The following is a 27,347-nucleotide window of genomic DNA, read 5'->3' as shown; positions in this document are numbered from 1 at the left end:
TTACATCACTTCACCTACATTTCTTTGAACACAGTCACAGAGACAGAAGCTCACTGCCAGGAACACTGGGAAATGTAGGCTTCCACTGTACCTAGGGAAAGTAAAGCCTGTAGCAAACATACAGCGGCTTTGACTCTGCCACAAGAGTTACATCTGGATTGGAATTCTGCCTCTGTCTGCTAGCTAGGAGCTCTTTGGATCTTTTCCTTCATTCACAACTTGGAACTAATGATGCCTACCCACAAGATGTACAGAATGTCACATATACAGTAAGTGATAAGTATTTGCTTATTAATAAATTTAGATTAAAAATTATATAGGCCTAAACTCTTGAATTGAATTGTCTTAAATATCAAAATATTAAAATATGAAGCAAAATGACAAAAAAAGAAAAATGGAAAAAACAAAGAAAAAAATTAAGCAAAATAACCCTGAAACTAAAGAATAAAATTTTATACCAAGAGGATAGTTGGGGGAAATGACACTATTCAACATAAGGAGTCTGTCAACAACTGAATGTCAGTGTAATCTCTTTCTTTTCTGATCTATTTTCATACATGGTCCTTCTCCTCTTCCCCAGCAAATTACTCCTTCTCCCCTTGTGAAGCCAGAAAACTATGAAGAATCATTTGTAATTTTTAAAATGTTTAATTAACAGAGTTTCCTAATAGCAAGAGATAAGAAATAGATAATATATTAGGGGAAAATCTCATATTAACACCACAAAGGTTAGAGTAGATAATTAAGAATTAATGAATCGCCTATAAAAATTTCCATAGGGATTAACTATACCAGAGAAATGCAGTAGATACAATTTAGGGGTGTGAGTTCCTTAATTAATTACAAAGAAACTTTTATTTTACACAGGGACCATCCCTGACAGGGCTTTCCCATGAGCCAGGGGAGTGAGTGTTCAAGAAGGCAGCTTCCAATGACTCAGACCCCTCACCCAAGATGAGGACTGAAATGAGAATTGAGCAACTAGAGGTTTAAGCTTGCCCCTACTGAGAGCATTCTGCAAAGCAATACAGACCAAAGGAGGTCCCAGCATGGGAGAGATGAAACAAATGAAGTCGGAGAATTGACACATGGCATCTACTTTTTAGAGAATGTTGTAGTGAAGAGAATGAGAAAAAAACTACCTTTTGACAGCGTGGCAAGGTCAAGAGAAGTTTTGTTCATTGATTGTCATATACGTTTGTTATTTGATTATTTTAAGAGAAGGGGGAATGAGGTTTCTAGACAGGCTGAGGAAAGAAGCAGAGAGGTAGCAACCGACTATACAAGGACCCCCGGGTATATCAAGGTCCTGTGGTGGCCTTGGAGGGTTGAGCCCAGTAAGGCATGGAGGAGTTGGCCTAGGGTTGGAGAAAACGTGGGAAGAATGGGAGGAGACACGAATACACTTGGAGGTTATCGGGAAGCAAGTGAATGGAGTTCCCAGCAGATCTCACAGGCCTCTGATCTCAACATCCCTCTGCTAAGAAATAGTATGAAGAGGAGGCAGGAAGAGAGAGTAGTAAATGTGGAAACAAACCACTTCACAAATGACAGAAGAATCAAAGGTGGCATATTCATTTTCTATTGCTGCATAACAAACTACCATAATCTTATATTCATTTGTTACCTCAGTTTCTGTGGGCTAGGAGTCTGGGCATAGCTTCTCTGCTCATGGTCTCATTAGGCTGCAATTGAGGTGTTGACTGAGTTATATTCTCATCTGGAAGCTCACCTGGGGAAGAATCTGTTTCCCAGTTTATTCAGGTTGCTGGAAGAATTCATTTCCTTATGGCTGAGTGTCCTGACTTTTTGCTGGATGTTAGCTAGAAGCCACCCTCAGGTCCTAGAGGCTGCCTGCAGTCCCTTACCAATGGACCTCCTCAGCAAGGTCACTTACTTCATCAGAGCCACCACCGTTTGAGATAAAGGCTTCCTTGAATCCAAAGTTGTTAGCATCAGGTCCCACCCGCCTTCATCCCTCACCATTCCCCAACCTGCTTGCTTACCTTATCCCAGCTACAATGGTCTCTTTGGTATTCCTCTGTCTCTAGCAGGAGTCTCTAGCTCTCATATGCCCAAATTTTGCACAATGTAACTCACCCACAGAAGTGACACACAGTCACCTTTGCCACATCCAAGCAAGTCAAAGGTGCTGCTCACACTCAAGAGGAAAGCATTATACAAAGGAATGAACACCAGGAGATAGCATCACTAAGATCACCTTAGAATCTGTCCATCACAGACACTTGCTTAGTGTGGGTGTCCAGAGTCAGAATCTAGTGCACAGACTGGGGCAAATTCTCCTGGCACTGGTGCCTCTTGAGTCAGCTGACACAGATGAAGCCTTAGCTTCTCCACTCTCTGTTTGTTGGCTTGCTTATTTAGAGGTTTTGCCATGCTATTTTGCAGTGAAAAAAGAAAAAAAGAAGGGAGGTGGAGTTAGTAATATTTATTTTCTGAAAGAGAAATCTCTTCTCATGTAAAGGTTAAAAGAGCTGTGTTATTTGTGTTTCCTTGGCCCAGGTTTTCAAAAACCTTAGTAACAAGTGTCCAAATACCTCCATGTACTGACAGAATTACTTCTCCTGCTTAAATGTCTCAACACCCATGGGGACAACTTGGGGTGAGGGAGACAATAGTATCCCTGCCCCTGACCTTGAATTTCAAGTCTCAATCTTTATTGACAGAGAGGCAAACTTTTAGTCTTCACAATTGTACAAAATAAAATCACCAGCACTCTGCCTTTCAGCACAGACTGGTCATCTTCATAGTTGAAAACAACGGCCCATTGTTGGATTAGAGAGCTACAAATGGAATAGTGGGGCTGAATCAGCAAACTGTGTTCGGTGTGTGTACACTGACAGTGGAGAGATGACAAACAGATCCCGGGAACAATGAGCAACAGGCACGTGATTCTGGAGGCGTGTGAATGTGTAATTCTGACTAGCACTCTTCGTAATGAAAGTGAGGCACAGAAATGCCAAGAACACACAAAGCATTTGCTGTCAATGCATTTGTACTGCAATTGTTTAGGCACTCTTTTAATCAAGCCATAATTGGTGCTGGGAAATTAACACATGGGCACCTCTCTAAAAATCTTACAGGCCCTAATTGTGCTCACAGTCTCAAAAGCACCACGTGGTACTGAAACAAAACTTCAGAATTAAAACTTTGCTCCCTCAATTAGGGTTTTCTGTTGCTACATAACCACGATTTCATTAAGGAGGGCCTATGTTAAGATACAAATGCCATGAAATCTGAGGTCAGCCTCCCATGAATTGTTCGAATCCCTATCTTCAAACACCTTATCAAGCAAGCATATAGCTTCTACTGGTGTTCCTCCAGGGATTGTGAACTTACTACTTACTATGGGAGTCCTGTAATGGACTGAAATCTGCCTCCTGGTAAGTTCTATCCAAGACCCAAGATGTATCTACAGGAGCTACACATTCTAAGTGTAACTTTTTTCTTCCCCTTGACAGGCTGTCAGATATTAAGAATCAGACTTCTTCCTGAAGAGTGACTTCAAGGATGGGCACTATACTAAAAATGGAATGTCTTACATTGGCTTTCCAGAAAAGGCCTGAGATAAAGACAAGCAATATATCAAGGTTTCTGGGAAGACAAGTAATGAAGTACAGGAAGCAGGAGAAGGGAAAGGGGAGGAAGACAAACAAGGGGGCAACTTCAGGCAAAGCCTCACCAAACCCTAGAGCTAAGAAAAGCTTCGGAGCTGTCCTATCCCTAGTCAAGGCTGTTGGGGTTTCATATTCCCACCCTGAGAATCGTTGGTCAAGGGCTGCCCAGCGTTGGGGGAGGGCCACTGTAAACTCCCAGGAATTGCAACTCCACACATATCAGCAAAGTGCTCTGGTATCCTAAGGGAAGTTCTAAATAAAAATAAATAAATAAATAAAAATTTTAAAAGGACACATTTTCCCACACTGAAGGCAAAAGCATCTGATACCTGGAAAGCGATGCATAGAAATGGTTTAAAAAAAAGATCCAAGGGGGATCTTTATGGAGTAGTCACATATTGGCTATAAAAAAATAATAACTGGCAGTTACATAGTGAGCAGCGAGAACTGCAGCTGCATTCCATCACTCAGCAATGAGAACATCTGACAGCAATGTGCCTGCCTCCCAGGTAGAAGATGGGAGGCCACCTCTCTGGAAAAGTAGCCGTTCTGACAGAAAAATCCAGAAGTGCTGAAGGTTTAGGGTTCCCAAAGGATGAAGCTGAATCGACCGATAGTGAATGTATGAATAGACAACACACACACACACCAGTCTTAAATACAAACAATCAATGAGCACAATAAATTTAAGGAACATCTTAAGGAAGTCAAAGCAAACAAAATTTAAAACTAAACGTGAAAAATCAAAGTAATGGTTTTAAATAAAAGAACACTGCAATTGCTATTCTCAGAAAGACAAGAGAAATTATTTTACCCATGAAATAAGAATCAGAGGTTATGTAAAAGGAGTTGACATAAAATAAGAATAATTAAAATATCTTAAAAAGCAGAGTAGACATAAAAGATTCAATAAAATTTTTGGAAGACAAAGTTAATGAAGAATAAGAATAAGAAGGAGGAGGAGGAGGAGAAGGAGAAAGAAAGAGAAGAAGAAGGAAAAGAAGAAGAAGAAAGAAGAAAGAAGAAAGAAAGAACTAGCAAGGTAGGAAATAAAATGACAGCATAACTCTAGGTGATCCAACATCCTAGAAAATAGGTGTGTTCCAGAAGAGAGGACTGAAGAGAGAAAATTATTTTTAAAAACTCAAGCCTCAGATGTCTCAAACTACTGGATGGGGGCAAAACTTTCAAAATTCTGAGGAAAGATGATTTCAAACCTAGAATTCCATTTCCAGCTTGACCATCAATTAAGTTTGAGGGTAAAATAAAGATATTTTGAGAATATTCATTCCTAAAACAGACCTCTTATGCATCCTTCTATTTAGGAAGTTTTAGAGCATGTGCTCTATTAAAAAAAAAAAAGGAAAGAAAAAATTAGGACAGTTACAAAGTAGGAAGAAAAAATGGGATACAAGAAGCAGGGGCCCTAACAGAGAAGAAGGAGAATCCCTGGCGTGGCTGATTAAGGAGACACAGGTTAGCCACCACGTAGCAAACCTAGGGAGCAGACATTCAGGGTTGGAATTTAAGAATGGAGAGCAACAAAAAATGTCTTCACAAAAAAGGATACAACTGAGAGATTAGCTCATGAGAGGATATTTACACTTCTAGTGAAATGTTTGAGGATATACTAGTGGTAAGCACTAAAAAACTAAGAAAACAAAGAAGATAATTATTAGCTCCAGGGAAAAGAAAAAGCTGCAGAAGAAAAGAAACATAATCATAGTACACTACATGACTCAGCTCAAAATATATACTATGACAAAGAAAGTATTACATATTAAATACTCTAACTAAAATATAATGTAACTATCAGGGAGGGTGGAAGAAAAGAAATGGAGGAAGGGTGGAAAGAGGGCATGTGTAAGTTACATCTTTGCCTTCAACAACAGGTCAATAGACAATCTCTAGAATTAAAAAGAAAAAATCACAGAATTGAAGTGTACATTAACTTTCTATCACTGCCATAACAAAGTACCAATAATTTAGTAGCATTCAACAACACAAATTTATCTTAGTGTTCTTCAGTTTAGAAGTCTAGGTCAGGTGCAGTGGCTCACGCACTTTGGGAGCCTGAGGTAGGCGGATCACCTGAGGCCAGGAGTTCGAGACCAGCTTGGCCAATATGGTGAAATCCTATCTCTACTAAAAATACAAAAATTACCCAGGCGTGTTGGTGGGTGCCTGTAATACCAGTTACTCAGGAGGCTGAGGCTGGAGAATCACTTGAACCCAGGAGGTGGAGGTTGCAGTGAGCTGAGATCGTGCCATTGCACTCTAGCCTGGGTGACAAGAGCAAAACTCCGTCTCAAAAAAAAAAAAAAAGAAGTCTAACACCAGTCTCACTGGAGTGACCATCCAGGCAAAATCTAGGGGTCAGCCGGGCTCTGTTTCTTTCTGGAGACTCTGAGGAGTTTCTTTGCTCTTTGAACTGCTGGAGGCTGCTCACATCTCTTGGCTCATGGCAAAGAGCCAGTGATGATGTATCAAGTCTGAGTTCTAACTTCTGCTTTCTTCTTCCACTTTTAAGGTCCCTTATGATTACATTGGCTTCATCCAGAGAATCCTGGATAATTTTCCTATTTTAAAGTCAACTGATTAGCAGCCGTGATTCCACTGGTGGCCTTAATTCCCCTTTGCCATATAAACTAACATATTCACAGGTTGTGGGAATTAGGACTTGGACACCTTTGGGTTAGGAAGGACAACTATTCTGCCAACCCAGAGTGTAAGTGTGTATTGGGAATTGTGAGAAGAAGCTGTGAAAGAGTGAAAAATAGCTTCTCCTGGGGTTAGGGAAGAACAGGGTAGAGCCATCTGTTTTCCTTATAAACTAGTACTACTCTTTGCCTTTTTTAAAAAGCCTATGTTAATGTATAACTTTAATTAAAATAACAATTAAATTACAAAATAAGACTGCTGGGCCGGGGGCGGCAGCTCAATTCTGTAATCCCAGCACTTTGGGAGGCCGAGACGGGCGCCTGTGGTCCCAGCGACTCGGGAGGCTGAGGCAGGAGAATGGCGTGAACCCGGGAGGCGGAGCTTGCAGTGAGCCGAGATCCGGCCACTGCACTCCAGACAGGGTGACAGAGCGAGACTCCATCTCTAAATAAATAAATAAATAAATAAATAAAACTGCCGTAGGCAGGGAGAAATATTAAACAGGGAAGAGCTATGATCAGATTTGTCTTTTTAGAAAATTCCCTCTTGAAGCTGTGTGGATTCAGAGATGAGAGTTAAAACTAAACTCACTCATTAATGATATGCCTGGGGAAGCATCTCAGGTAGAGAAAAAGAACCACTTTTAATGATATCTAGAAGGTGTGATCAAAACCCTGCAGAGGAAATTCGAGAAGAAAAGAAAGAAAACACAAAGCGGGTGTAATTTAAAATCAGCATCCAGAACTCTGTACCTGGACTCAGCTCTGCAACCATGTCAGTGTGACTTCCTCCTGCAGGCCATGACCCTCTGGGGAAGGGGCCAGGTCTTCATTACAGTCAGATGTAAACAGGCACCTGGTAAGTGCTTGCACAAACAGCAACCCACAGCTTGTAACTACACAGTCATCCCATTCAGGTCTGCCAAGAGTTCCTATAACTGCCATGGGACTAACAGAGCATTTTTGTTCTCTTGGTTATTACCTTTTAAGTATTTCCTTAATTTAAAATTAATGTAAAATTCAATAGCAACACAAGGAAAATCATACCTGAAGGGTTAATCGTCCATTGAAACAAACACCGGCTCCTTTCACTGGCATTTTGCATTATTGTATCATAAAGATAATGGGCAATGACTCATTCAACCAAGAAGGAAATAGTTCAAAGCTAAAATTATTTTGGTTCATTCCCAGTATTGACAGAGTGTGTGTGTGGGTGTGCATGTGCACACACACATGCATATTTTCAAGCAGTCCATAGAAACAGGAGACATACCTATATCGGATACTACAGTAACAGTTAACACAGGCAAGTGCTTGATAGTTTAAGAGGTTGACAAGACAATCTGGAGGTAAGTAGCATTATTAATCCTGTTTTATAGATGCAGACACCAAGGCTCAGAAAGATTATGAACTTGTGAAAGACAATTGTCTAGTGAGTGAGTGAGCTGGTGGTTTGAACAACTATCTCTTTGACCCTCAAGTTTGTACTGTTTTTCTCTGTGTCTTGCTATCAGTGAAGCTCAAACCTAACACATGACAGGGGTTTTAGAAACATCGATCAGAGCAGAGCTCAACTTACAAGACATGGGCAAAATGACTAGCAGAAACGGTGAAACCACTGTGTGGGTATCATGAAAACCACCATGAGCCCCAGGCATCTCAGAAGGGGCCACTCCCCAGAGCTCTGCCTTCGTTTGCTGCTACCTGGTCTTCTGAACATGCCTTGGCAAGTAGCAGATACCAAGTGTCAGGGGCTTAACAGAAATTTTAGGGAGAAACACTTACAACTAATCTTTTTAAATTCAGTGCATTTTAGAAGAAGGTGGTCATTCACACATCTTAATCTGCCACTTTAGTCGAACACTTTGGTCTGCTCAAAGCTCATCAGTATCCCAGGGCATCAAGGTCCAAGGTGGTAGCCTCATCCAGGATGGAGACATAGAATTCCCTGGCAGTGCTCAGTGGCATCAACCAACAATGGATTCACTGAAACCATCTCCATTTTATTTTTAAAAAATGCTAATTAATTGGGAGTAGGTGAGTGATATTTAGTCAAATTTCTATGATGAGGCACTCCAAGTGCAAGAGTTCATTAACTTTTTCTGCAAAGGACCAAGCCATCTCTGCCGTATGAAGCAAAGAACAGTAGTTCCTGCTGAGCTTTGGCCAAATTGCAAACCCATAAGCAAATAAATGATTAATGTTTTAGCCAATTTGTTATCTCCAAACCCTCTATTCTTTCTTAAATTCTCCAGTCAAGCTGCTCTACCTCTCCACCAAAATGCTCTTGCCGAGGTCATCTATATATTGCTAAATCAATGGTTCCGTTCTCGGTCCCCATTTTATTTGACCTATAAAAATCATTTGAACCCTATATAAAGGTAATAACCATGAACCTTCTTCCATGACACACTTTTTCATTTGGCATCCAGGCCCCATAACGCCTTGGTTTTTCTTCTGACCCATTGTTCCCCATCTCAGCCTCTTTTTCTGATTCCTCCTTTTCTCCTTCGTTTTCATGTTAGTGTGCCCATGGACTCAGTCTTTAACCTGCTTTTCTGCTCCACCTATGACTACTATATCAGCAATCTTATCTAGCCTCGTGGTTCTAAATATCACATATGAATGATGTTTTCATATCTTTCATATGTGATGTTTTGAGTCATGAAAATGATGTCTGGAGTTTGGAAGATGCTTAAGGAGATACAATTTTATATAGGGTGGTCTAGACAGGACTTTAGATAGGTGTTTTAAACTGTCTAAAGTCTAGTTTAGTGAACATATTATGGACAAATTCCATAATATTCCTCAAGATTCATATTCCAAACTCCAGACTTCATCTTCCAACTACCTCTTATGCTTCCACTTGGATGTCTGGTAAACATCTCAAACATAACATGTGCAAAACAGTTATGTTTATGATATCTCTGCCAAACCAGCTCCACACACAGACTTCCCCATTTCAGGTGATGGCAACTCCATCCTTCTACTTGCTCAGGCCAAAAGCTTTGATGTCATCCTTGACTCTTCCCTTCCTATCCTACTCTACATCCAATCAGTCCTGAAACCTACTTTTTGGCTCACCCTTCAAAAACACATCCAGAACCTGACCACTTCTCACTGCCTGCACTAAAACTGGTCTGAGCTAACCTTGACTCTGGCCTTGATTATTGTGATAACCCCTATGTCATCCCTGTACTTATACATTTGCTCCCAAGTTCTCATCAAAACAACCAGAGTTGTTAAATGTCAGATGATGGCACTCATCCACTCAAACCCTACTATGGTTCCCTATTCCTATCAGAGTAAAAGCTAAAGTCCTCAAAATCCTATATGATATTCCCTCTCTATCCTCCATATTCTGCCTCTTTCCCCCTTCCTCATTCTACTCTAGTCACATTAGCCTATTTGCTTTTCCTCAACTAAGTCAGGCATACTCCCACCTTTGGGTCTTTGGTGATTTTCTGTCCCTGCCATGCTCTTCCCCAACGTATCTACCTGGCCAACTTCCCTCCTCTTTTTCAAGTGCTCACTGAACTATCATTTTCTCAAGTCTCGTCTAGACCACCCTATAAAAAATTGTATCTCCTTGAGCACTCCCTAGCTTCCCTACCTAGCTTCAGACACCTAAGCTAGAATGGGAGCACCACAAGAGCAAAGATCTTTGTGTTTATTACTGATTGATCCCAAGCACCTAGGACAATATCTGGCACTTAATATATTCTTAACAAATATTTGTTAAATGAATAAATGAACGAATGAATGGCCCAAAGCCAAAGTCATGCAGATCATTAGGGGAAGGGCCTTATATAAGCCACTTCTCCTTTTAGAGTCCTGTTTTCCATGTTGTAAATTGAGGGCACTACCCTAGGCCTCTTCTTGTCCCAAAGCACTATGGCTCTGATTTGATGGATCCGTCCTTCCTGGCAGTCATATCTTCTTCAGCAATAGTCCCCAGTTTTCACTGGACATCCATTGTCCATTCAATCAGGCCATGTGGTCTGAAGGGAATCCCACATCTACTTTTGGATGTGATACATGATCCAGGCCCACGCCCATCAGCACATTGCATTTTCCAGGCCACCATAATTGGTTCAGGAACAGGCAAAGGAACCAATCAATGAGATTCAGTGTTACTTCTAAATGAAAATGCAAGGGGAGCAGTAGGTGCTCTTCACTTCAGTGCCAAGAGCTTGTTAGGTCTAGAGTTGTCATCTTGAGAACATGTAGCTGCTGGAGACAACCAGATTGAATGAAGTCAATTCCACGGAAGACAGAATAAGGAAACGGGAGGACACCAAGTCCTTGTAGCATCAACCATACCCTGAGTTTAGCTGGTACCCTGAACTTTTCTGGGATATGAATCAAAAAATTCCATATATGGCTTCAGCCAGTTTGAGTTGAGATTTCAGCCACTTGCAGTTAAAAGAATCCTGACACTAGAGCCTAGGAACATTTGTGAGACTGTCTTTACTGGGAGACAAGCTAAAAGTTGAGATAGCCCCTTCTCATTGATAGACTAGACAATTTACAGCCTCATCTCCACCCCACCATCCATTTTGGCACAAAGACTGAAAGTTCATTACACGATGAAATCACAACGTGATAACCTCTACCTGCCCTCATTCTTTCTTCCATCTCTATGTGTGAATGTTTTAAAAAGCATTAACCAATAAAAGTAATTATTCAAGACTTCTCTATTTGCCCAACACACATAAATCATTACACATATAGCAGGGACCCAATACATAATTTTTGAATGATTGAATACAGAGAACATGACTTGTGCATGCCAATAAGTTGTTTCTTTTCCTTTTTTTGTTATTAATGCTTCAAACAGAACAAACAGCAGATAAAAATGATGATGGATTTTATTGAATTATAGTTGGTACATGCTACATCTATTGGAGCCAGTTCTTGCCTTTCTAGTTTAAAAGGGACACAGGGTACTTGGAGTGAGTACAGAGATTAAACCAATGATATACTGTAAAGTACAATATATTAATCCAGCATAAGAGAATAGACAACAGCAAGAAACAACTTAAGAGACACTACTCAAAAAATTTACAGAATCCAAGAGCTTAGAGATCATCTGACCTAATAACCACCTCATTTTACAGAAGAGGAAACTGAGGCTTTCAGAACAAAGGTCACTAAAGGAAATGCCAAGGTAACTGAGATGCATTCTAGGATACTGCTTTTCAAACTGTGGGTCAACATGTATTAGTGGGTTGTGAAATTAGATTGTGGGTTTGGTCAATTTTTTAAATAAACAAATAAGAATAGAACAGAATAGCAAAGAAAAAAATCTGAATGCATTTTCTATAAGGGTGTTACTGAATACAATTTTTGTTTCAGTTTATACACATACACACACACACGTACACACACACACACACACACACACACACACCACACACACACACACACTGTGTCCTGAGTCAGGATGTAAAATGCACCTCAAACTATGAATCAAGTTTTTAAAAGTTTGTAAACCACAGATCAAGGCATATGAGAGCATTGACTAATTATGCATTGTGTTCAGAGCCCAGCAGAGAAGACCCTCCCTGATTCTGATTCCATGTTCAATAACAGTGAGTGCAAACCTGGACAATCATCAGAATCACCTGGGGAGATTTTTTAAAATACAGATTCCTAGGCCGGGCGCGGTGGCTGACGCCTGTAATCCCAGCACTTTGGGAGGCCGAGGCGGGCGGATCACGAGGTCAGGAGATCGAGACCATCCTGGCTAACACGGTGAAACCCCGTCTCTACTAAAAATACAAAAAAGTAGCCGGGCAAGGTGGCGGGTGCCTGTAGTCCCAGCTACTTGGGAGGTTGAGGCAGGAGAATGGCGTAAACCCAGGAGGCGGAGCTTGCAGTGAGCCGAGATCATGCCACTGCACTCCAGCCTGGGCGACAGAGCAAGACTCCGCCTCAAAAAAAAAAAAAAAATACAGATTCCTGAGCACCACTTCCAAAGATTCTGAAGGTCCGGAAAAAATGTTTTATTTTTTAAAAGCTTCCCAGGAAATTCTCATGCACAAATTAGTTTTAAGACTAGATATCCCTTTGAAGGAGAAAATCAGCAAAGGCTCATCCTCTGTTGAGATCAATCTACAAAGTGCTACAAGAGTGGCTACAGAGCAACTCCAGGTTGTCTTTTGGGGCATTGACACATGGGTCTCCTGCAAAGAGTGATGTTTGCATCAGATACCACGCACAGATGTTCACAAATAAGGATTTAAGGTTTCCTGGAGATGAATATCTCTTATGAATATGGATACAAAAATCCTGAACAAAATAATTGTAAACTGCATCTGGCAACACGTAAAAAAGAGTTATACACCATAACCTAGTGGAATGGATTCTGGGAATACAAGGTTGGTTTAATATCCAAAAATGAATGAATGTAATACACCGTATCAGTAGAATAAAAAACAAAACCACATGACCAGCTCAACATACACAGAAAAAGAATTTGACAAGATTCAATACTTTTTATGGGAGAAACACTTGAGCAACTTGGAATAGGAAGGGATTTCCTTACACAGATAAAGGGCATCTATGAAAAGTCCACAGCTAACATCATACTGAATAGTGCAAGACTGGATGTTTTTCCTTTAAAGTCAGGAACTAGACCAGAATGTCTATTCCTACCACTTAAATTCAACATTATATTGGAGATTCAAGCCAGAGATATTAGGCAATAAAATGGTAAAGACACCAACATTGGAAAGAAATAAAACTATATTTATTCACAGATTACATAACTCTGTATATAGAAAATCCTAAGGAATCCACCAAAATCTATGAAAACTATAAATGTTCTCACTGAATTTATAGAATTCGTTTCTTTTCTTTTAAAGACAGGGTCTTGCTCTGTTGCCCAGGGTCAGTACAGTGTGGCACAATCATGGCTCACTGAAGCCTCGACCTCCCAGGTTCAAGCAATCCTCCCATCTCAGCCTCCCAAGGAGCTGGGACTACAGGCATGTGTCACCATGCCCAGTTAATTTTAAAATTTTTTGTAGAGATGAAGTCTTGCTATGTTGCCCAGGTTGGTCTTGAATTCCTGGACTCAAGCGATCCTCCTGCCTCAGCTTCCCAAAGTGTGGGATTACAGGTGTGAGCCACCATGGCTGGCCAGGAGTTTCTGTACAAGACCAATCTACAAAAACAAAAGTATTCCTATACACTGGCAATGAACAATCTGAAAATAAACTTAAGAAAACAATTCCATTCACAATAGCATCTGAAAGAATAAAATACTTAGGAATATCTTTACCAAAAATGTGTAAGCGGTATACTCTAAAAATTAAAATGCATTGATGAAGGAAAGTAACAATGATCTAAATTTAGGATCTCAAAGAGGCTGGACAGAAAGTCAACAGACAGGGGCAGGAGGGAAGTGTCTGGAGAGTTACCAAACTACCCTCAGGAGACAGTCAGGCATCTGAATTATACCATTTTTAACAAATGCGGTTTGAGATGTGGTTTGCATGCAAGATGACTAGATTTTGAGTCATTTAACAGAATTGTTTTACGGATTGAATATTTGTGTCCTGCTCAGAATTCAAATGTTGAAATCCCAATCCCAGTGTGATGGCATTAGGAGGTGGGAACTTTGGGAGATAAGTAGTGATGGGTGCAAGAATATGCCACCACAAATTATGCCACTTGGTAAAAGGATTATTTTGAGCTAAATGAACTTAAGAAAACAGCAGACATAAGAGGGGTGGCACTCTGGCCTCCCCCTTTTTCTACCTAAAAGTGGAAGATAAAAACTCCCATGGGAAAAAATGTCCTCCCTATACTAGAAGGAAAATAATGTTCTGGTCACAAGAGACTGTGTCAAGGCCAGGAGAAATCTGTACAGATCTTATTCAAATAACCCCACTGAGTTACTCTTCCACCATTAACTGCCCTAGCCCAAGCCTCTTTGTCCTGTAACATTTCCATAATTTTATACTCTTTGTCCAGTTCAATATGTAAGTGTTCAATTCTAACTCCTTCTTTGGGTTGTCAGTTCCTTATGAAGGCTGAGTCACATAAAACTTAAATAAATGTATATGCTTTTCTCCTGTTAATTGTTTCTCAATTTAATTCTCAGGACTAGCCAGCCAAAAATGTTAAGAGGAAAGAGGTCAAATTTGGCCTCCCCTACAGTCGGTTTAGATGAGGTCATGAGGGTAGGAACCCCATGATGGGATTAGTGTCCTTATAGGAAGAGAAGGGAGGGACCAGATCTCTTTCTTTCCACCATGTGAGAATGCAGCAAGGAGGCAGCCACCTGCAAGCCAGGGAGAGAGCCCTCACCAGGCACTGAATCAGCTGACAACTGATTGTTGGGATGACAACTAATGGTGGGATTTCCCAGCTTCCAGAACTATGAGAAATAAATCTTCCTTGTGTAAGCCCCAAGCCAACAGTATTTTGTTATAGCAGCCTGAGCTGACTGAAACAGATTGCTTCTGCACATTTCATATTCTCTTAAAAGGGAAATTCCTTGAGGTCAGGGACTTTGTTGTCTCATAGGAGTCCCTGTACCTCCAGTAACTGGACAAGCACTTGGAACATAATAGGTGCTCAAAAAAGACTTGAGGAATAAAAGTCTCCCTGAAGGTAACATCTGTGTCTAAGTTGGTTGCGTAGCTCCTATATCATCCATGGTTGTGATTTACCATCACTTTCCTTGTCTGTGAAAGGGAGATTAGCATTTTGCTACATGGATTAAATGATATAATGTGTGTCCAGCACTTAGCACTCTGCCTGAAATATTAGAAGCATTTAAAGATCAAGACACTTTTGTACTATTGCGATTATTATTGTTGCTACTATTTTTGTTGTTGCATACAGCAAGTGCTCAGAAACGACTGATTGGATCAATAAACAAATGCAGATGAAGTACCAAAAAGAAATCATGGGGCCGGGCGCGGTGGCTCACGCCTGTAATCCCAGCATTCTGGGAGGCCGAGGCAGGCGGATCACTTGAGGTCAGGAGTTAGGGACCAGCCTGGCCAACATGGCAAAATCCTGTCTCTACTAAAAATGCAAAAATTAGCCAGGTGTGGTGGCAAGCACCTGTAATCCCAGCTACTCAGGAGGCTGAGGCAGAAGAATCGCTCGAACCCAGGAGATGGAGGTTACAGGGAGCCGAGATCGCACTGCACTCTAGCCTGGGTGACAGAGTGACACTCTGTCTCAAAAAAAAAAGAAAAAAAGAAAAAAATCATGGTTAGCTAGAAGATTGTTCAGCTCCATGCCCACAGGACAAGAAACCTTCCCTTCAAGTCTTCAATATGCATTAAATGTTGATCTGTCTGCCACAGAAGAACAGTCATGACTTGAATTAGGGGGAGTATGTAGAGACACCCGAGGATCCAGCCAGCAGACTAGCTATACATGGCTTCTATGCACAGCAGCAGTGAGACACCCTTGCAGTGGCACAGAAGGACATGCGGCTGCAGAACATTCCTCCAGGAATTTTTCTGAGGAAAAAATGATCACTTATAGAAAACTGCCTGTTTTCCAGAGCACTGATCACATGCATTGTTCACCAGCAAATCTGGGATATTCAACTCCCTGCTGGGGTTTTTCTAACCCAGAGCAAAGGCTGCACCTTACTATACTACATGCAGGGCGCTTTTTTTTTTTTTTTTTTTTTTTAATTCCATCCTGGCAAGCAAGGGCTCCAAAGGCCAACACCAAGATTTGGAGAGCCAATACTTCCTTAATTGCACCTATACAGTTTGTTGGATCCAAGCTTGCATTTGGAATCCGCTCCCATAATTACAATGGACAGTGCTGAACACACACAGGGACTGGCAGTTGCATTGTCCTTATCAGGCTTCTCCCAGCGTGTGAGGCATCTCCCTCTCACCCGCCATCCACTTGATCGGTGGGACTGGAATGATAAACATGGGGCTTGAATAACCCAGTCTTGAACAGGTGCTGGTCACAGGTGTGCATGTCTGCATTGGTGGAGGCAGCACCCGATTTGAAATGTATTCATATTTTCACAATTAGTAGAGATGGGAGGGGAAATTTTTGTATAAATCCATACTAGTTCTACCATGAGTGTATCACTGGTTTTATGAAACATGAAACCACACTACTGTAGAATGTGTGCTTGCAGGATTCTTGTGGGTGAAATTGGAAACTTGTCTTGGAATAGGGTTGTCACCTGCTAATTGAGAAGGGTGTGTAAGAGGAGCTACAGTAGCAATTTGCTGTTTCATACTAACCCACAAAAGTAATAAAAATCAATGTGTAAGACTGTGTTAAGCCTTCTTTAATTCGCCTTCTGAATGAATTTTACCTGAAGAACTAAGCAAAGCAAGGACATTTATGAACCTTAATCATCTCACAATAAACTCAACTTGCTGAGGACATGCTAAAAGATTCATTGCGCCTTTTTCTGACTACCCCACTACAGCCTTCTCTATTTCCACTCTCTTTTTACAGAAGCAAAAACGATCTTCTTTTTTCTCTGACATTTTCAGAAAACTCACGAACATTGCCTCCAGCATATTTCAATACACACTTGTACAGGAGAGCCTCAACAGTATAGTGCGAAGACAAAGACAGCCAAGCTTGACATTGAAGACCTGAGACTGATCTTCAGTTCTGCCCTTTAATTTAAAAAAAAAAAAAAAAGAGTTTGGGAGCATTTTCCAACCTTTTTGAGCTTCAGATCCCTCATTTATAAAAGGAGGATATTTTCCTTTAAAATTCTCCTGGCAAGAGACTTGTGAGGATTAAATAAAATGAGGGATGAGAGAGAGAACTTCAAGTACTGCCTTCCAAATCATTGCCCCAGAATTTGCAATCCTTCCTAAGTTGACAATCTTGCTTAATATTTCACGTGTTTTCTGTATTCATTACATAATTATAGTAAAATGCAATTATTTTGGCTTAGAACCAGTTGACAGAGTTGATACAAGGAGATTATAACTATGGTCCAAGATAAGAGTTCCTGCTTCATTTACAGAACATTCTTAAGTTTGCCTTTGGATGGCTGGAGCCAGTGGTGACAAGACCCAGCACCTAGGCTGTGTTTATTAGGGCCTTCATAACTCAAGCGGCCTCAGTGGGGCACCCTTCATGTTAGGAAAGGCAGGTAGAGGGTGAAAGGGCTCACACCCAGTCCCAGTGCCTTCCAGTAGAGACCAGTATCCTTCAGGCAATCCCAACAGGGTTAGGACCTCAGTCCACAATGTGCCGCCACCTACTTTGCTGCTCCAGGAACTTCATTTCAGCAGGTCTGGTTCCTTCCCAGAGTAAGGCAAATCCTGTGCAATAAGCTCTTTCTCGCTAAACTCCCAAAAGACTGATAAATAACCGGGATGCCAATGCATGGGTTTGTAATGAGAAATGGCAAACTCTTAGCAGACTGGAACGGTCACACCAGCAGGTGATGTGACCTCACGGAAACAAGAAAATCCACACTATAATTTGATAACTACAGAGTCAGAACAAATGAATGCAGGTATTCTTAATGCATATTCCTCACAAAAGATACTTTGAGGCATTCTTCCCCATTCTTGAGTAGCTGGAGAACCCTAGAACACTATTGGTTGAATTGTTTGGCTAAGTCTTCTGTAAAACTTTGGGTACAGAGTAAACATGTTTTTGTCTGTTCCCCCAAACATGTACTTGGCCAACACTCCAAGCTTGGCACTGTGCCAAGTGGTTTTCACCATTTTCATTCAACCCTTCCAGCAATGGTGTGAGGAGAGGTGTGTTGCTATCACCACGTCCCACAAACTGAGGCTTACAGGAAGACACTTGCCCAAGGGCATAGTAATAAGTGGCAGGGCCAGGATTTAAACCTAGAGTCTAATCCTCACTCGGAGCTATGAACTTCTGCTTCTCACATTGGGCTAAATTCTGACCATGGCGACCCTTGAATCCTTGCTGGGAATTTTGGTGTTTCTGAAAGTCCTCAGGCACCTGTAATCCAACCACTTATAAAGTTGTGGATTAAAAGAATGCCTTCGTTGCCAGAGATCATCTGTGATATTCTCTCCTCCATGTGTCTTCCTACAATCAGTCACAGACTGTTAATGTTGCAATGGACTTTTGAAATCATGTGATTTAAAAGCATTTACTCTTTACAGAAAATGAGACCCAGAGAAGTTAAGTACCTTTCCCAAGCTTCTCCTTAATACTCAACAAATGTCTATTGAGTGTCTACTAGGCACAAGGCATAAAACCTAAGTCAGTGGCAGAGTCAAGACTAGTTTCGAATTCATGCTCCAGAAACTATTCTTCACTCTATGCTGCAGCAGTTCCAAAAGTAACTGAGGAGTGGTTTTCTTTTTTAACCAATATGTAACCCTTCCCCTTGATAATGCAATGTAAATTGTGCCTTGGGTCCAATTGCTTGTCACGCTTTGTCACCATGTTAGGAACTCCAACCCTTGAGATTTCTTGGGCTGTAACAGGATCTCTCTTGCCCAATGTTCTCTGCCACATGGATGTCCCAAAGGTCGGATCCTGGTGGAATACACTGGCTGCATGTTGCAGTGAGGCCTAGGACAAGCCTTACATCACAATTAGTTCCTTAATATAGTTTTTCATCCATCCAACCCCTCTGTAAAAATAGCTATTGAGTGAATTAAGAAATTGAAGAATGAATGAGCAGACATGTCAGGGCCCAATCACTGCTTGTAGGATCCCACACAAAGAGCTCAGACTAAAAAGCAGGTATCACCACCAACCTTGATGCAGGAGGTCTATAGATACCCCTACAGTTCTGTCCTATAGGGTGAAGCCAACAGCAATGGCTGACTAGAACCTCTCAGCTGAGCCAAGTCTCAGCTAGGATGTATGCCCCATCACCCACGTCCACCAGCTTTTATGCCCCAGTTTCAGGTCAAATGGTGGGATGGTGAAAGAAGAACAAGCAGGAAAAGCCACTTTCCATGAAAACGCGTAAAATCTTTGTTGTTCCATTGGGACTTGCTTTTCATGCTTTTAACCATAGAGTAGAATTTGGTCCTGTTGGCAAGTCCCTTTTGAACTACTCTTCTGAAAACATTTTATTAAGATGCACCCAAAGATGCAGCAGGATCCTAAAGCAGCTTTTGGAGATAGTGCAGACATATTGCCATGTACTTCGGAGCTTTGACATTGCTTAAAAGCCAAAATAAATTTCAAATCCCTTCTGCTACTACTGCCTATGATATGAAGATTGGGGAAAAGAAAAACGAGGTCATTCACTTTTCATTGAGCCGTTATTTATTGAGTACTTATGGACACAGCACAGTCCCTTTTCTCAAAGAACTCAGAGTCCTGGTGAAATCGCCAGTACCCTAGTACACTGAATAGTGTGATAACTATGTTAAAATTTTGTTTTAATGTGCTGCAGCAATGTCTTTCTCTAGGAAAGTGAAAGTTAAATAACATTACAGGAGGAAGTAGTGTAGTGTATCAGTTTTGTCTGTGAAAGCTAGAGAGAGCTCACTGGAATTTAATTCTCAGGCCCATGATTTCTGAGCTGTGTGCAACTGAGCATATTTACTTGAACCTTCTAAAAATCTCTGTTTCCTCATCTGTAAGATGGAGCTAATAGTAGCAATACACAGGGAGTTATTGTTAGCTTTCAATTAGCTGAGCCTCTTTAAAGTGTGTAGCACAATAATACCTGGCTCGTGTTAAGAGCTCAACAAATCTTAGCCATTTTATTATTTTAATTATTAACCCAAAATCCACCTAAATTAATAAAACATTCTATCTAAAGAAGGAAAAAAGAGAAAGAAAGAGGGAGGAAAGGAAGGAGGGAATAAAACTAGGGGGAAGGGAAGGGAAGGGAGAAGGTGAAGGGAAGGGAGAAGGGGAAGAGGAAGTGAGAAGAGGAAGAGGAAGGGGGAAGAGGAAGAGGAAGGGGGAAGAGGAAGAGGAAGAAGGGGAAGGAAAGGGGAAGGGAGAGGAAAAGAAGGGAGGGGAAAGGAAGGGAAGGGAGAAAGGGAAGGGACAGATGAAGGCTATGTGCTTGGTCCTCTATCCCGAAAGAAAAAAAATTAAATAAAACCCAGCTAGAAGCAAAAAGCATAATTGGTGCATGATCAAAAACCCAGAACCACCTCTTTCCTCCTTGTAGCTTTTCTGACTAACAGGCTTCCCCTCCAGCCCTTGCTGAACCTGTCTAGGGGCCACGACAGCCTCTTGCTTGTGCTCAGAGCAGTGGCCATCTGGTCACCACACATCTATTTCTCATTTCCTTTTTTGTTCTTCTTCCATGATCAGAAAAATATTTGTAAAAATGACAGTTGTTTGGCAAATGAGAAGCTCCACAAAACTTTCCAGGGCCTGGGGCATGAATGCTAAACTCTGCCATCTAACCAGCGGGTCCCCTCACAACGCTCCACATGAGGATAATTGATGTTTTTTCGTGGGCAAGTCCAGATTTGAGTATTTAAAAAAATGGAGCACCTCCTACATGTCAGATTCTATTCCAGGGCTGGAGATTGACGGTCTCTGCCCTTACATCCAAGCAAGAAAGACCCACGGTAAGCAAGAAAATAAATCCGTAGTCATTTCAGACAGCGACAAGTGCGATGATGTAAGAGCGAAAGCCTGTATGCCTGTGTGGAGGGTGGGAGCTTTTTCTCATGGGGTGGTCAGGGAAGTTCTCTGCTCAATCAACACTTGCCAGAGTCTCAGCTGGAGGCATCGCACAAGGGCTCCACAAGCCTCTGCTTTCAGCAAACAAGTAAAATTTCACTGTTAAATGGATTTCTCTCTATTCAAATTCTCAGAAACGAAACAGATTTAAGGCAAGTCTTCGTTAATCTCAACACTCATCCCCTTACAGTGCTGGATAATCAGATACATGCCATAAAGCCCCAGGGCAAATGTAACACAGAAAACAGTTAAGAAAAAAAAATTGTACCAAACATGATCTCAAGCTGATAGCACCAGTAGGTCTACATAGCTTCTGCCACCTGTGGCCCCAACTTTCTCTCATGATTGTAGAGTCCTGGAGCACTGGTCTCATCTCCTAACTAGCCTTCCATTCTCTCACACAGTAACCTAAGTAATCTTTTTAAAATGGACCTCTGACAGGAACAATAAACACTGCGGATTCCAAAAGGCAGAAGGAGGGAGGGGGCAAGGGTTGAAAAACTACCTATCAGGTGCCATGTTCACTACTTGGGTGAAGGGGTCATTGGAAGCCCAAACCTCAGCATCATGTAATACCCATGTAACAAACCTGCATAGGTACTCCCTGCATCTGAAATTTTAAACAGCAAAAATAAAAATAAAATGCACCTCTGATCAAGCATTTTGCTGCTGAAAATCCTTAAATGGCTCCCATGACTCTTCATCTAAAGACGAGGAGCTGCAGCTGGCTCATACCCAAGGCTGATGTTCAAAATATATTAATATAGCTCCCCAGGTGCTTATCAGCCAAACCACAAGCCAGCCAAAAACAACCTTATGTACACACAACCCTGATACATGTATATTTACTTTAAAATTATATACATGTACTACCATCAACCCATATGTTAAATATCAGGACGATTATTTTTTCTCATACAAACAAATGCAAATAGAAGTTCTACCATTTCCTTTCCCAAGGGATTGGCACAAGCACCCCAACCACGAACAATGACCCTCTCATGTTAATGTATAATATAAAAAGTAATGGAGACAAAAAATGTATTGTTAATTTCCATGCTGCTGATACAGTGTGCCTTACTCCATGCACTTGGACCTGAAAATTTAGTGGAAACCAAATTTTAGCAAAGAAACTATATTGTAAACACAATGAGGGAAACTGGCTATTTATAGGAATCTTCTTTAGGCATCTCTTTTGTAAAGTAAATAAATACTTTGTAATTAAATCAGTTCAACACAAATTCATTCATTTTCTAAGCTCCTACAATAGTTTTTTTTTTTTAAATAATCACCACTAGGCCGGGCATGGTGACTGATACCTGTAATCCCAGCACTTTGGGAGGCCAAGGCAGGTGGATCACCTTAGGTCAGGAGTTCGAGACCAGGCCAGCCAACATGGCGAAACCCCATCTCTACTAACTACACACATACACACACACACACACACACACACACACACATACACACAAGAATTAGCCGAGTGTGGTGGCGGGCACTTATAACGCCAGCTACTTGGGAGGCTGAGGCAGGAGAATTGCTTGAACCCAGGAGGCAGAGGTTTCAGTGAGCTGAGATTATGCCACTGCACTCCAGTCTGGGCGACACAGCAAGACTCTGTCTCAAATAATAATAATAATAATAACCACCAAAATGAAGCCAACAGCCAAGAGACTCAAAAAAAACAAATTATATTTCATGCCCACTTGCAATCTAATTATTTCATTATCTATCACTGTGGAACTGGAAGGAGTTATTCTCATGAATACCCTGAAGGAAACTTTCCATTATGGTATGAGTAATTAGTGAATGAATGGTGCAGGCCTGGTAGACAGGTACAATGTTTCAAAAATCCAAAGGATGGATACAGCCAGGTGCAAAACTTTTCGCTGTTCTCTAGATACTGGCCCCAGTTTCCCACTTTCGGCCTCTGTTTACGCTGATTCTCTCACCAGAAACACTCCTCCTAGACACATCCCTCTCTCACCCAGACATCTGCATGTAAGCGGGTGCCCACGCATGAGTGTGCACATACACAGACACACACACTCCAACACAGACACACACACTCTGACTCAATCACCCAAATCCTGTCGACCTTCAAAGCCCATCTCAAACACAGTCACAGATCACACAACTGTATTTTGGTCAACAATGGACCAAATATACAATGGTGGTCCTCTAAGATGACAATATGGTTATTTTTACTGTGCTTTTTCTAAGTTTAGATCTGTTTAGATACAGAAATACTCACCATTGTGTTACAATTGTCTACAGTTTTTAGTACAGTAACATGCTGTACAGGTTTCTAGCCTAGCAGTAATAGGCTCTACCACATAACCTAGGTGTGTAGTAGGCTATGCCATCTAAGTTTATGTAAGCACATTCTATGATGGTCACACAAATTGCCTACTCACACATTTCTCAGAATCCTCCCTCGATCTGTCCAATTGAGACCAGAAATTGTAAAAATCAATTCATCTGGCAACTCATATCCCTTTCTCTGAACCATACTTAGTTAGAAAACAAATTTAAAGGCGCTGTCCTGCTTTACTCCTCCTACCAAATGTCAACCACGTTAAGATCACAGACTTTATTTTTATACGTTTTCCACAGCACCTAGTTCATTGTTTTGTAAACAACTGATCAATCTTTGTTTGGCAAATGAACAGAAAAAGACCTTAGCATCAAATAACCTTCCATCTCTGGTAACAGCCCAGGTGGTTTACGTAGTTTCTTTATTTCTTTTTTTATTTATTTGAGATGGAGTCTCACTCTGTCGCCGAGGCTGGAGTACAGTGTACAGTGACACCGTGTCAGCTCACTGCAACCTCTGTCTCCTGGGTTCAAGCAATTCTCCTGCCTCAACCTCCAGAGTAGCTGGGATTACAGGCGTCCACCACTGTAGTTTCTGAAACTATTATCTTTAAAGTGTAAAGTAGGTCAGGAAATCATTGATGAAAATTACATAACTGTGTTATGTAAAAGGCTCAGACTGTGCAGGCAAATTTGAACGTTTATGTTCCACTCTTGAGCTTGTCATCATAACACCTTCCTGACAGTTCATGATATGAGTCAGCTCTCCCACCCAACAGTCCATCTGAGGGTCCAGGCCAATGAGGACAGCATCAGACACTGCAGATGGGGCCATAATTGGAGCCCCTCCATGGGAAAACTGTCACTTCCCACCTCCCACGGCAGCCTTGGCCTTTGGAGGTGCCAAGAAAGCCAGGCAAGACTTGGCTCTTCAAACCCCACAACAACCAGCTTTAAAAAGTCACAATTCTAGGACATTTACCACAAATAACGCACACTTCTATTTATAGGGTGATGAAATTTATGTGTAAATTTTAACTTTATTTTATCTTTTTTTTTCGAGACAAAGTCTCACTCTGTCACCCAGACTGGAGTGCAGTGGCATGATCTCGGCTTACTGCAACCTCCACCTCTCGGGTTCAAGTGATTCTCAAGCCCCATCCACTAGAATAGCTGGAATTACAAGCATGCACCACCATACCCGACTACTTTTTGTATTTTTAGGAGAGACGGGGTTTTACCACGTTGGCCAGGATGGTCTCGAACTCCTGAGACAGGGTTTTGTCATGTTGGCCAGACTGGTCTTGAACTCTTGACCTCAAGTGATCCACCCACCTTGGCCTCCTAAAGAGCTGGGATTATAGGTGTGAGCCACTGCGCCCAGCCTAAACCTCAATTTTAAAATGAGTTCAACCAAGGAATGACTAAGATGCATTCTATAGCTAAAAGTATTACTCTGTGCATCCCCCAGAACTGTGATACTGACAATTATTACAATCTTATCAATGGCCATTTGTAAATAAAAAGAATAATACTTCCCCTCAAAAAATAAAACCAATGGGGTAAGGGGAGGGCAAAAGGGAGGGGTTCTAATGGTCACAGCTAGATCTTTTAGGTGGTTGATTAGATGTCTCTTTTTATCAGTGACAAATCTAAGTTTTTGTGAAAAGTAAATTTCAAAATCTTCTAGAATCACCGTTTCAGAATCAACTCCCAGATCAGTTATATTTGGCTTTTTTAAACAATTATGATGATGATAATAAGGTGAGCTGTACTACAGATACCTGAATACACACACACACACACACACACATTTTTTTTTTTTTTCGAGAAGGAATCTTGCTCTGTCACCCAGGCTGGAGTGCAGTGGTGCGATCTTGGTTCCCTGCAACCTCCACTTCCCAGGTTCAAGCAATTCTCCTGCCTCAGCCTCCCAAGTAGCTGGGATTACAGGTGCCTGCCACTGCGCCTACCACCATGTCCAGCTAATTTTTGTATTTTTAGTAGAGAAGGGGTTTTGCCATGTTGGCCAGGCTGGTCTTGAACTCCTGACCTAAAGTCATCCACCCTCCTCGGCCTCCCAAAGTGCTGGGATTGCACATGTGAGCCACCGTACCCGGCTTTGAATATATATTTTTAAAGTTAAAGTTCAGCTATTCTTCAGGGAAGTTTGAAAGTCCAAATGTATTTTTTGATGGTGATGAATTATACTTGGATAAAACCTACCCTCTACTTTTGATTAAACTTTTTATTATGGAAGATACAAATGTCTACAAAAATAGAAAGAGTAGTTTAATGAACCTGGAGGTACTGTGTCAAGCTTCAGAAATTATCAATTTACAGCCAGTCCTGTTTACCTATACTCCACATCTCTCTCTCCTACTCCTATTTTGAAGTAAATCGCAGATATTTTATCAATTCATCTATAAGCCAGGTGCAGTGGCTCAAGCCTCTAATCTCAGCTACTTGGGAGGCTGAGGTAGGAGGATCACTTCAGGTCAGGGGTTTGAGACCAGTTTGGGCAACATAGTAAGACCCTGTCTCTAATAAATAAATAAAATAAAATATTAAAAAATTAGCTGGGCATGGTGGCATATGCCTGTAGTCCCAGCCACCCAGGAGGCTGAAGCAGGAGGATTGCTTGAGCCCAGGAGGTCAAGAATGCAGTGAGCTATGATCACACCACTGAACTCCATCCTGGTTGAAGGGCAAGACACTATCTCTAAAACAATAGCAAAAGGATTCTGCACAGCAATTTATCTATAAATATCTCAATATGTATATCTACAAGATAAGGATAATAAAAAAACCTCAATAATATTATCACACCTAATTCTTATATTGTTAAGAATTAACAATCCCTTAGTATCTTAATATTGCCAAGTGTCTAGACCATATTCCAGTGCTCACATTTCCTTGATTATCTCAAACATTTTAAAATTGTTTATTCAAAGAAGGTTTCAAATTAGGTACATACAATGAGACTAAATTTGTTGGTAGTCTGTCAAGGCTTTTAAAAAATATCTATGTTCCTCCTTACCTCTCTTTTTTTATATCCTTGTAATTTTTTTGTTGAAGAAACTGGGTCACTTATCCTGTAGAATTTCCCATAGCCTGCACTTTGCTGATTCCTTCCCTGAGGAATTAACCTGTTCCTCTGGCCCCCGTACTTCCTGCAGTTGGCAGTTGGATCTAGGCTCTGGATTAGATTCGGTTTGACTGTTTTGTAAGACCACTTCATGAGTAGAGCTGTGTTCTTTCATCGGTCGGGTTGCTTCTCTGTTTGTGATGTTTGCAGCCATTGATGATCACGGCCTAGATCCATTAATTCATTAAGGTCTGCAAAATGGCCCTCTCTTCTCCTGAAGAGAAGGATATATTCTCGCTGGCTTCATTACTGTCATCACTCCTCTTTGTGACCTATTACATATTTCTAGAGAAACTCCTCTCACCAGCTCTTTTGTTTCCTAAGGTAGGGTTCTTATAGAAACAAGATATGCTTTCCTCTTTCATTTACCAATTTTCAAACTAATGAGTTGTACCCTAGCATTCTGCAAGAGTAACTGATGATTTTCCTAGCACCATTTGGAACTCATGGATTAAAACATATTTGATGTGTTTCAATCCCTCTTGGTTTTTATCTTTATTGATGTTGAAATATTTGCCCTGAGGGAGCTTTTGCAAGTTGTCTCCTGAGTCTTTTTGACATGTTCCTTCTAGTCTTTGATAGCTTCTTGGCTTTCAGTTATGACAATTGCTCCAGGCTCACCTTGTTTATTTCCTCCCAGAACCTGGAATCTGCCATCTTGCCAAGAAGCTTTGGTTCCTTCCAGTAGAACCACAACCTAGGTGACAGGTGTTCCCATTGCTACTGGTTTGGTCATTCTTTCCAGGCCTTTTGAGTGGGCAGACCTTGAGAAAAATCTATCAAGTTCATATTGATACTCCTCATTCAAAAATCAAGACTGTAAGATTTTACCTAAATTCCTTGATCTTAATCTGTATTCACAAAAATCCCATTTTTCAGTGACACCAATATAATTATTCATTTGCTATATCCCACACCATACTTAGAACATTAGAATAATAATATAAGCATTAGCAC

Source organism: Trachypithecus francoisi, unplaced genomic scaffold (assembly GCF_009764315.1).
Source record: "Trachypithecus francoisi isolate TF-2019V2 unplaced genomic scaffold, Tfra_2.0 Contig01579, whole genome shotgun sequence".
Lineage (NCBI taxonomy): Eukaryota > Metazoa > Chordata > Mammalia > Primates > Cercopithecidae > Trachypithecus > Trachypithecus francoisi.
The sequence above is the reverse complement of the archived record's forward strand: the minus strand, read 5'-3'. Positions refer to the sequence as shown.